Raw genomic sequence first — 11985 nt, forward strand, 5'->3', positions numbered from 1 at the left:
AATTTCTTTCGCATGTGATAATTTACATGTTTGAATGTCATTCTCCCATATCATCTCACCCTCGCCCTCTCCCACAGTGTCCTAAGACTATTCTTTACATCTGTGTCTCTTTTGCTGTCTCGCATACAGGGTTACCATTACCATTTTTCTTAATTCCACAAATATGCATTAGTATACTCTATTGGTGTTTTTGTTTCTGGCTTACTTCACTCTCTAAGTAAGGCTCTGATTTCACCCACCTCATTAGAACTGATTTCATTGGCTGAGTAATATTCTACTACTGGAACAACAGACTGGTTCCAAATACGAAAAATAGTACGTCAAGGTTATATATTGTCAGTCTGTTTATTTAAGTTATTCAGAGCACATCATGAGAAACGCCGGGCGGAAAGAAGCACAAGCTGGAATCACGATTCCCGGTAGAAATATCAATAACCTCAGATATGCAGATGACATCACGCTTATGGCAGAAAGTGAAGAGGAACTAAAAAGCCTATTGATGCAAGTGAAAGAGGAGAGTGAAAAAGTTGGCTTAAAGCTCAACATTCAAATAACTAAGATCATGGCATCTGGTCCCATTACTTCATGGGAAATAGATGGGGAAACATTGGAAACAGTGTCAGACATTCTATTTTTGGTTTCCAAAATCACTGAAGATGGTGATTGCAGCATGAAATTAAGACACTTACTCCTTGAAAGGAAAGTGATGATCATCCTTGACAGCATATAAAAAAACAGAGGCATTAATTTGCCAGCAAAGGTCCATCCAGTCAAGGCTCTGGTTTTATCAGTGGTCAGGTATGGATGTGAGAGTTGAACTTGAAGAAAGCTGAACACCAAAGAATTGATGCTTTTGAACTGTGTTGTTGGAGAAGATTCTTGAGAGTCCCTTGGACTGCAAGGAGATCTAACCAGTCCATCCTAAAGGAGATCAGTTCTGGGTGTTCATTGAAAGAACTGATGCTGAATCTGAAACTCCAATATGTTGGGTATGTCCGTGAAGAGTTGACTCATTGAAAGAGACCCTGATGCTGGGAGAGATTGGGGGCAGGAGGAGAAGGGTACGACAGAGGATGAGATGGATGGATGGCATCACCGACTCGATGGTCATGAGTTTGTGTAAACTCTGGGAGCTGGTGATGGACAGGGATGCCTGGCATGCTGAGACTCATGGGGTGCAAGAGTTGGACACTACTGAGCGACTGAACTGAACTGAAGTGAATATTCCAGTGTGTATATGCATCACAGCTTTCTTATCCAGTCGTCTTCAACGAATGGACATCTAGGTTTCTTGCTACCCTGTCTATGATAAACAGTGATGCAATGGAGATTGGAGTACACCTGTTTCTTTCAATTCTGGTTTCCTCAGTGTGTATGCCAGGCAGTGTAATCTGGGTCATATGGAAGTCCTATTGCAGTTTTAATTTTTAAGGAATCTCCACACTGTTCTCCATAGTTGCTGTACTAGCTTGCATTCCACCAACAGTGTAAGAGGCTTCCCTTTGCTCTGCAACCTCTCCAGCATTTATTGCTTGTTGACTTTTGGATAGAAGCCAATTTGACTGGTATGGAATGGTACCTTATTGTGGTTTTGATTTGCATCTCTGATAATGAACATAATTATATGTTTTTTAGCCATCTGTATGTCTTTTTTGGAGAAATGTCTGCTCAGTTCTTTGGCCCAATTTCTGATTGGGTCGTTTATTTTTCTGGTATTGAGCTGCAGGAGCTGCTTGTATATGTTTAAGATTAATTATTTGTCCATTGTTTCGTCTGCCAGTTGCCTTAATCATCATTTAAAAATATGCTCTTCAAAGAAGCTGATGATATTTTTTGGCTGATCTAGGTATGAATGTACAAAGTTGGCAGTTTCAACTTGCAAACAATATACACCTTTCTTGGAGATAATTTTCTTTTCAAATCTAGAATTTATTAAGATTTATATGTTTAAGTTTTGATTCTTATTTGTTTCATTATTTAGGCTGTATTTTTCAAACAGAGGCCTCTAATCCTGAACAGCGGTGAGTAAATCATAAACAGAAAGAGTCATAGGATATGATTGTTTATTTCAACTGGAGAACATATCATATCAAAGAACATCAAACAGGTCAATCTGGAATATTAATCACATAAGCATGTGCAAAACAAAGAAAAAAGAATCTTCATTAGGAATTTAAAAGAAGGTCTCAAATACATTAAAAGCAAAGAAAAATCAAAGGAAATAGAAAATCGGCATATGCACACAGAGTGAGACAGAGATGAACAGAATAGAATGAAACATCAGTGTGTCTGAGGAAAATATCAGGATGCAGGTGGTTAGGAAACCACTGAAACATGTGGAGTTAAAAATCACAAATGTTGGGCCATGTGGGTAGCAATAAAAACAGCAAAATCTGGCTGAATCTCAACATGATAAGGAGCTGATGTAACATAAGTAGAATCTAGACAGGGTGATGTGGGACAGAAAATGAAGTAGTAAAAAAAAAAAACAAACCTACTCCTGTCAAGAACAGAAGGAGAACATTTGTTGTTATTCAGTCAGTAAGTCAGCTCTGGCTCTCTGCCACCCCATGGACTTTAGCCTGCCAGGCTTCCCTTCACTATCTCACACAATTTGTTCAGATTTCCGTCCATAGAATCAGTGATGTTATCTAACCATCCCATCATTGGCTACCCACTTATCCTTTACCTTCAATCATTCCCAGCGTCAGGACACTATCTAATGGGTCAGCTCTTTGTATCCTGTGGCCAAAGGAGGAAAAACAAATAAACAAACAGAAAGATACCTAAGTATTCCAAGGAGAAGTGTTGAATCTATTTAGGATATAGATTCAGAAAAAGCTTTTGACAAAATTTAACACCTAGTTATGATTAAACCTGTAGAGGAAGAGGGAATAGAGGGAATCTTCTTTAACCTGATAAAGGCCATTTATGGATAAACTCACCACAAACAGTGTCCTCTATAGTAAAATTCTGAAACCATGACCCCTAATTCATGAATAAGAGAAAGATGCTTCCTATTCACCATGGTTACTCAACACAGTCTTGGGACACCTAGCTACTGCAATCAGAGAATAGGAAGAAGAAGGAAAAAAATTTCAAATGAAAAGGAAAATAAGAGGTAAAACTGTCACTGTTTGCAGATGATATGATACTATGCACAGAGAATCCTACCATACAACCAGATAATTACTAGCAGTATTCCATGAATTCAGGGAAGTGTCTGGCTATAAAATTAACACACAGCAATCTCTGGGATTCCTATAAACTGATATCAAAAACTAATTAAGAAAGGAATCCCAGTCACCACTGCAATAAGAATAAAATTCCTGAAAGTAAACCTGGGAAAAGAATTGTGTTCTGAATTGAATAAGACACGGAGGAAATAAATCAAGGGTGACAAAATGGATAAATATAACATTCTCTTTGACTTGGAGATTCAATACTGTGAAAATGGCTGTGCGACAAAAAGCAGTTTACATATTCAAAGCAATTGCTTTGAAATTACCAATAACATTTTTCATAGAACTAGATAATTAATTTTTACAACTTGTTGGGAAATGTAAAAGACCTTGAATAGCCATGCTATCATGAGAAAAATAAACAGACCTGGAGGAATCAGGTTTCCTGCTTTCAGTCTGTAATACAAAGCTGTAGTAATCCACACAGTATGAAACTTGCCAAAAAAAAAAAAAAAGGAATACAGCCCAACGGAACAGATAGAAGCCCCTGAAATAATATCTTGTCCAAATGCTTACCTAATCTCTGACAAAGGAGGCAACAATATACAATGGAGAGAATATATTATCTTTTATAGGTGCTGCTGGAAAATCTTGAGAGATAAAGATGAAAGTGCAATTAGGATGTTCCCTTTTGTTGTTTAGTGGCCAAGTCATATGTGACTCCTTGTGATGTCATTGACTGCATCAGGCAAGCCTCAATAGGCACCACCATCACCCGGAGCTTGCCCAAGTTGATATCTATTGCATCGGCAGTGATGCCATCCAACACACTCATTCTTGTCACACCCTTCTCCTTCTACCTTCAGTAGTTCCCATTATCAGGGTCTTCTCCAATGAGTTGGCTCTTTGCATTAGATGGACAAAGTATTAGAGCTTCAGCTTCACCAGCAGTTCATCCAATGGGTATTTTGGGCTGATTTCCTTGACGATTGACTAATTTGATCTCCTTTCTGTAGAAGGAACTCTCAAAAATCTTCTCCAATACCACAATTCAAAAGCATGAATTCTTCAGGATTCTGCCTCTTTTGTGGTCCTGCTCAATCAACTCTATATGAATACCTCAAAGACCATAGACTTGACTATACTAAAGTTTGTGAGCGAACTGGTATCTTTTCTTTTTCACACATGTCTCGATTTCTCACAGCTTTTCTGACAAGAAATATTTGTTTTCTAATTTGACGGTCAAAGTCACCATCTGGAGTGATTTTAGAGCCCAAGAAGATAAAATACGTCACTGATTTCCATTTTTCCCTTTCTATTTGCCATGGAGTGACAGGACCGGGTGCCATGATCTTCGTTTTCAGAATGTTTAGCTTTAAGCCAACTTTTTCACTCTCCTCTTTCACTTTCATCAAGAGGCTCTTTACTTCTTCTTCACTTTCTGTCAAATGGGTGGTGTCATATACATATCTGAGGTTAGTGAAATATGTCCCAGCAATCTTACTTCCAACTTGTGCTTCCTCTAGCCTAGCATTTCACATGATGTACTCTGGCTATAAGTTAAATAAGTAGGGTGACAACATACAGCCTTGATGTACCCCGTTTCCTATTTGGAAGCAGACTGTTGTTCATGTCCGTTCTAACATGTTGCTTCCTGACCCTCATACAGATTTCTCAAGGGGCAGATCAGGTGGCCTCGTATTCCCATTCCCTTTGGAATTTTCCATAGTTTATTGTGATCCACACAGTCAGAAGCTTTGGTATAGTCAATAAAGAAGAAATAGATGTTTCTATGGAAGTCTCTTTCTTTTTTGATGAATGAGCAGATATTAGCAATTTGATCTCTGGTTCCTCTACCTCTTCTAAAACCAGCTTGAACATCTAGAAGTTCATGGTTTACAAATTGCTGAACCTTGGCTAAGAGAATTTTAAACATTGCTTTACTAGCGTGTGAGATGAGTGCATTTGTGTGGTAGTTTCCACATTCTTTGGCGTTGCCTTTCTTTGAAATTGAAATTAATGTTGACCATTTCCATTCCTGTGGCCACTGCTGAGTTTCCAAATTTGCTGAGAGTGATCAACGAAATTTAGTACCTCTATGACTTCTAAAATCCAACAAATGGTGACCATTTCACCTCTTATTTCTCTAATGTGTCTGACCCAGCATGAACATCTGGAGTTCCTCAGTTCAGGTAATGATGAAAAGAAGCTTAGTGGATTTTGAGCACAACTTTACTTGCTTGGAAGAAAAGTGAAGTTGTGCAGTGGTTTTTATCATTCTTTAGTACTGTCTTTCTTGCGGACTGGGGTAAGAATTCCCTTTTTCTAGTCCTGTGACCACTGCTAAGTTTTCCACATTTGCTGACATATTGAGTGTCACACTTTCATAGTGGAATTTTATGCAGCACTGACAGAATTCCATCACCTACATTAGCTTTGTTGACAGCAGTGCTTTGTAAGGCCCACTTGACTTCACAATCAAGAATGGCTGTCTCTGTGGGATTCACACAGTGTCCTGGTTATCTGGGGCAGTAAGATCTTTTTGTCCTAAAGTTCTTTGCATGCTTTCCATTTTGTCTTGATCTCTTTTCCTTCTTTTAGGCCTTTCAACTTTCTATCCTTTACTGAGCCTACCTGTGGATGAAATGTTGCATTTATATATTCAGATTTTTGAAGAGATTTTTTTAGTCTTTCCCCTTCTTTTGATTTCTTCTATATCTTTGCATTGTGTACTGCAAGAGTGTTTTACATCTCCTTTCTCTTCTCTGGAAATCTGAACTTTGTTTGGGTACCTTTGCTTTTTCCACTTGCTTTCTGCTGCTCTTCTTTCCTCAGCTATTTGTACGTCCTCCTCCATGCTTTTCTTTTCCTTTGGCATTGTTTCACTCACTGTTTGCTGTACAATATTTTGGACCTCCTTCCCTAGTTTTTGAGGCACTCTGTTTACTAGACATAAACGCTGGAATCTCTTTGTCATCTGCATTGCATATTCATAGAGGATTTTATTTTCTAGTCCCTGCTGGCCTAGTAGTTGTGCACCTGACCTTCTAAATTTGGCAGATTGTTACTGATGATCTGATCCATTGTGGGCTCCAGATTTTTTTCCCCCCTGACCTTATACACTTCTCCCTGTGATTATATAGTCAGGCTGATATCATTAGGAACCATTTGGTGATGTCCATGTGTAAAGCCATCTCTTGTGTGGTTTTTCAAAGGATCTTTGCTTTGACCAGTACATTCTCTTGACAGAGTTTGATTAGTCTTTGTTCTGCTTCATCTTGTATTCCAAGGCCAAACTTGCTGCTTTTCCAGGTATCTCCTGACTTTGTCCTTTTGCATTCCAATCCCTTATGAAGATAAGGACATCTTTCACTTGCTGTTAACTCAAGGAGGTGTTCTTGGTCTTCACAGAACTGATTAATCTGAACTCCTTCAGGATCAGAATTTAGGGCAGAGACTAGCATTACTGTGATTTTGAGTGGTTTTCCTTGAAAATGAATTAAGGTCATTCTGTCATTTTTGAGGTTGCATCAAGTAGTGCGTAGTGAAGTGATTCTAAAATTATAGCAGACTGGGGAAGTAGAATCATAGGACAAATTAGAACATTGTCTTAGAGTGTAAAAACTTGATTATTGCCTAAATAATACCCAACGTGGAATCTGGGGAGAATAGAAGAATTTCTGTGAGGAAGAAGACTCAGGGTGTGAGAGTTCAGCAAGATTAGGACAAAGAGCTTCTTTTCTATCCATTTCTGGAATCACTTTTAGGAGTGTCTCTTTAAGAAGGTTGCTATGGCATTCAATAAGCAAAGTCCTTTGCATTGAAAATATGAAATAATTTTTTGCTGAAGTGTCCGCTGTTGAGTTTTCTGAGAGTTGGAGTGGTTCCACTGACCAGAGTCAGTGATATCTATTGATTCCAAGGAATCAAGAATAAATTAATTAAGGGAAGCAATTACCTGTCTTGAGTAGGAATCTTGTGTAAGTATTAGTGATTGTGGCATCAGTGTCTGAATCCCCAAGAGAAAGGAGCAATGGGCAGGTGAAATCAATCTACAGGGGCTGGGGACAAGGGGTGGGCATTAGCCACAGCATAGGAATCTGTGAATGTGCATATATTTTTGAGAACCCATTTTGTTGTGGCATCCCTAAGGACTAGGTGAACAGATGCAATTTCAGCCAATTGGGTGAGACTGGAGTACTACCCTTAACAAGAGAGAAGCCTGAGGGCAGGAAGAATGGAGCAAACCTCCAGCGACATTGCATTGTTTATAGTGAGGGTGTTACTACTCATAAATGACACTAATACTTTTCATTCTAAAGTTGCTGGCCACAGATGGCTCCACAAAATGCAAGTAGGGTGGGTAGTGTGGATACTGGCATCACTGTCTGAAAGGTCTCATTCAAGGGTCTGTTCATGGATGAAAACACATCCTGTGGAAATTTGGAAAGGCTTTTAAAATCAGATGAGTTTTGTGGTTCAGTCACCAAATCAGGTCCTTGGGGTGATTCTTTGAGACCCCCCATAGATAGCAGCATTATTTGGCATTGACTTTCTTTGGGATTGGAATGAAAACTGACCTTTTCCAGTCCTGTGGACATAGCTGAGTTTTCCATTTCTGCTGGCATACTGAATGTGGAACTTTCACAGCATCATCTTTCAGGATTTGAAATAGCTCAACTGGAATTCCATCGCATCCACTAGCTTTGTTCATAGTGATGCTTACTGAGACCCACTTGACTTCAATTTCCAGGATGTTTTGTTCTAGGTGAGTGATCACACCATCGTGATTATCTGTGTCATGAAGATCTTTTTTGTACAGTTCTTCTGTGTATTCTTGCCACCTCTTCTTATTATCTTCTGCTTCTGATGGGTCTCTACAATTTCTATATTTTATTGAGCCGATCTTTTCATGAAATGTTTCCTTGGGTTCTCTAATTTGCTTGAAGAGATGTCTAGTCTTTCCCATTCTATTATTTTCCTCTCTTTGCACTGATCGTTGAGGAAGGCTTTCTTATCTCTCCCAGCAATTCTTTGCAACTCTGCATTCAAATGGGTATACATTTCCTTTTCACCTTTGCTTTTTACTTCCCGTCTTTTCAGAACAATTTTTAAACGCTCCCCACATGCATTTAAATTTTTTGAATTTCTTTATCTTGGGGATGGCATTCATCTCTGTCCTGTACAATGTCACCAACCTACATTCATAGTTCATCAGGCTCTCTGCCTTCCAGAACTAGTCTATTAAATCTTGGCTTGGGTATCAGGATTCTACAAAGGATGGTTTTGGTTTATTCTCCCGCTGCACCTGGTCCCACAGGGTTAGGGTGCCAAAATAAACAGGGATGTTTCCTCACCTGGAGGAAGAAATGAAAAATGCCATGGCTAGTAGAAGAAAAGAAATTATAAAAATTAGGAGAGAAGCAAATTCAAAAGAAACAAACGAGAACATAGCAGAAATCAACAAATATAAGAGCTGGTTCAATGAGACGAAAAATAAAATTGAAAAAAAAAGCAAAATATTATCCAGAGTCATCAAGAAACAAAGGAAGAAAAATCAATCAACAAAATTAGAAATGAAACTGGAGAAACTACAACAAACAATACAGAAATACAAAGGATCATAAGAGACTACTATCAATAACTATATACCAATAAAATGTACAACTGTGAAGAAATGAACAAACTCTTAGTGCAGTATAACTTTCCAAAACTGAAGAACGAGGAAATAGAAACACTTGACAGACATATCACAAGCATGGAAATAGAAACTGTATTCATAATTCTTCCAGCAAACAAAAGCCCAGAACCAGGTGGCTTCACAGCTGAATTCTTAAAAAAAAAAAAAAAAAACTTGACAAGAGCTAACACTTATCCTTCATTGACTATGCCAAAGTCTTTGTTTGACTCTGTGGATCACAACAAACTGGAGAAAATTCTGAAAGAGATGGGAATACCAGACCACCTTACCTGCTTCTTGAGAAATCGGTATGCAGGTCAGCAAGCAACAGTTAGAACTGGACATGAAAAAACAGACTGGTTCCAAATAGGAAAAGGAGTACGTCAAGGTTGTGTATTGTCACCCTGCTTATTGACATTATATGCAGAGTACATCCTGAGGAAAGCTAAGCTGGAAGAAGCACAAACTGGAATCAAGATTGCAGGCAGAAATATCAATAACCTCAGATATGCAGATGACACCACCCTTATGGCAGAAAGTGAAGAGGAACTCAAAAGCCTCTTGATAAAAGCGAACGAGGAGAGTGAAAAAGTTGACTTGAACCTCAACATTCAGAAAACGAAGATCATGGCAGCTGGTTCCATCACTTCATGGGAAACAGATGGGGAAACAGTGGAAAGAGTGTCGGACTTCATTTTTTGGGCTCCAAAATAACTGCGGATGCTGACTGCAGCCATGAAATTAAAAGATGCTTACTCCTTGGGAGCAAAGTTATGACTACCCAGATAGCATATTAAAAAGCAGGGAGAGTACTTTGCCATTCAAGGTCTGTCTAGTCAAGGCTGTGTTTTTTCCAGTGGTCATGTATGGATGTGAGAATTAGACTGTGAAGAAAGCTGATCGATGAAGAATTGATGCTTTTGAAATGTGGTGTTGGAGAAGACTCTTCTGAGTCCCATGGACTGTAAGGAGATCCAACTAGTCAATTCTAAAGGAGATCAGTCCTGGGTGTGCTTTGGAAGGACTGATCCTAAAGCTGAAACTCCAGTACTTTGGCCACATCATGAGAAGAGTTGACTCACTGGAAAATACTCTGATGCTGGGAGGGATTGTGGGCCAAGGAAAAGGGGATGACAAAGAATGAAATTGCTGAATGGCATCACCCAATTGATGAAGGTGAGTTTGAGTGAACTCCGAGAGTTGGTGATGGACAGGGAGGCCTGGAGTGCTCTGATTCATTGGGTCCCAAAGAATCGTACACGACTGAGCGACTGAACTGAACACTTATTCTACTCAAATTCTTCCAGAAATTTGCAGAGTAAGTGAAATTTCCAAACTCATTCTATGAGGCCACTGTCACCCTGACCCCAAAACCAGACAAATATGCCACAAGAAAAGAAAACTAAACTCCAATAACACAGATGGACATAGATGCAAAAATCCTTAACAAAATCCTAACAAACAGAATCCAACAGCATTTTAAAAAGATCGTATATCATGACCAAGTGGGCTTTATCTCAGGGATCCAAGGATTCTTTAATATCTGCAAGTCAATCAATGTAATACACCACGTTAACAAATTGAATGATAAAACGCATATGATTATCTCAATAGATATAGAGAAGATCTTCGACAAAATTCAACATTCATTTATGACAAAAAAAAAAAAAAACTCCAGAAAGAAAGAATAGAAGGAACATACCTCAACATAATAAAAGCTATATATGACAAACAAACAGCAAAGATGATCCTCAATGGTGAAAAATTGAAAGCAGTCCCCCTAAAGTCATGAAGAAGACAAGAATGCCCACTCTCACCGCTACTATTAAACACAGATTTAGAAGTTTTAACCAGGCAATCAGAGAGGAAAAGGAAATAAATGGAAAGTCTATTGGAAAAGAAGAATTAAAACTGTGAGTCTTGGCCGATATCATGATTCTCTACACAGAAAACACTAAAGACTCCACCAGAAAATGACTAGCGCTGATAGTCCCTTGGACAGCAAGGAGATCCAACCATCCATTCTAAAGGAGATCAATCCTGGGTGTTCATTGAAAGGACTGATGCTAAAGCTGAAATTCCAATACTTTGGCCAACGCATGCGACCAGTTGACTCAAGGGAAAAGACTCTGATGCTGGGAAGAATTGGGAGCGGGAGGAGAAGGGAAGGACAGATAATGACATGGATGGATGGCATCACCGACTCGATGGACATGAGTTTGAGTGAACTCCAGGAGTTGGTGTTGGACAGGGAGTCCTGGAGTGCTGTGATTCATGGGGACCCAAGGAGTCAGACACGAGTGAGCGACTGAACTGAACTGAACTAAACTGAAGCAATAAATATAGTAAAGTTGCAGGATGTAAAATTAACACCCAGAAATTCCCTGCATACCTATTTACTAACAATTAGAAAACAGAAAGACAAATTTAGGAAACATTCTCATTCATCATTGAAATAAAAAGAATAAGATACTTAAAAATAAATCTACCTAAAGAAACAAAAACATATATATATATAAAACTAAAAAAAAAAAATACACTGATGAAAGAAATCAAAAAGGACATAAATAGATGGAGAAATATACCATGTTTATGGATTGGAAGTATCAGAATAGTGAAAATGAGTATACCACCTAAAGCAATCTATATCCTATCAATCCCTATCAAGCTATCAAAGGTATTTTTTTCAGAATAGTGAAAATGAGTATACCACCTAAAGCAATCTATATCCTATCAATCCCTATCAAGCTACCAAAGGTATTTTTCATAGAACTATAAACAAATAATGTCACAATTTGTATGGAAATACCAAAAACCTCGAATAACCAAGGCAATCTTGAGAAAAAAGAATGGACCTGGAGGAATGAACCTGCTTGACTTCAGGCTATACTACAAAGCTGTAATCATCAATACATTATGGTACTGGCACAAAGATAAAATATAGATCATTGGAACAAATAGAAAGCCCAGGAATGAAGCCACATACCTATGGACAACTTCTTTTCGAAAAGGGAGGCAAGTATCTACAACGGAAAGAAAAAAAAAAGTCTCTTAAACAAGTGGCGCTAGGAAATCTGGTCATCCAAGTGTAAAAGAATGACACCAGCAAAGAGGTAACACCTC

The sequence above is a fragment of the Moschus berezovskii genome, chromosome Y, assembly GCF_049115385.1.
Source record: "Moschus berezovskii isolate FMDL1 chromosome Y, NW_MosBer_1.0, whole genome shotgun sequence".
NCBI lineage: Eukaryota > Metazoa > Chordata > Mammalia > Artiodactyla > Moschidae > Moschus > Moschus berezovskii.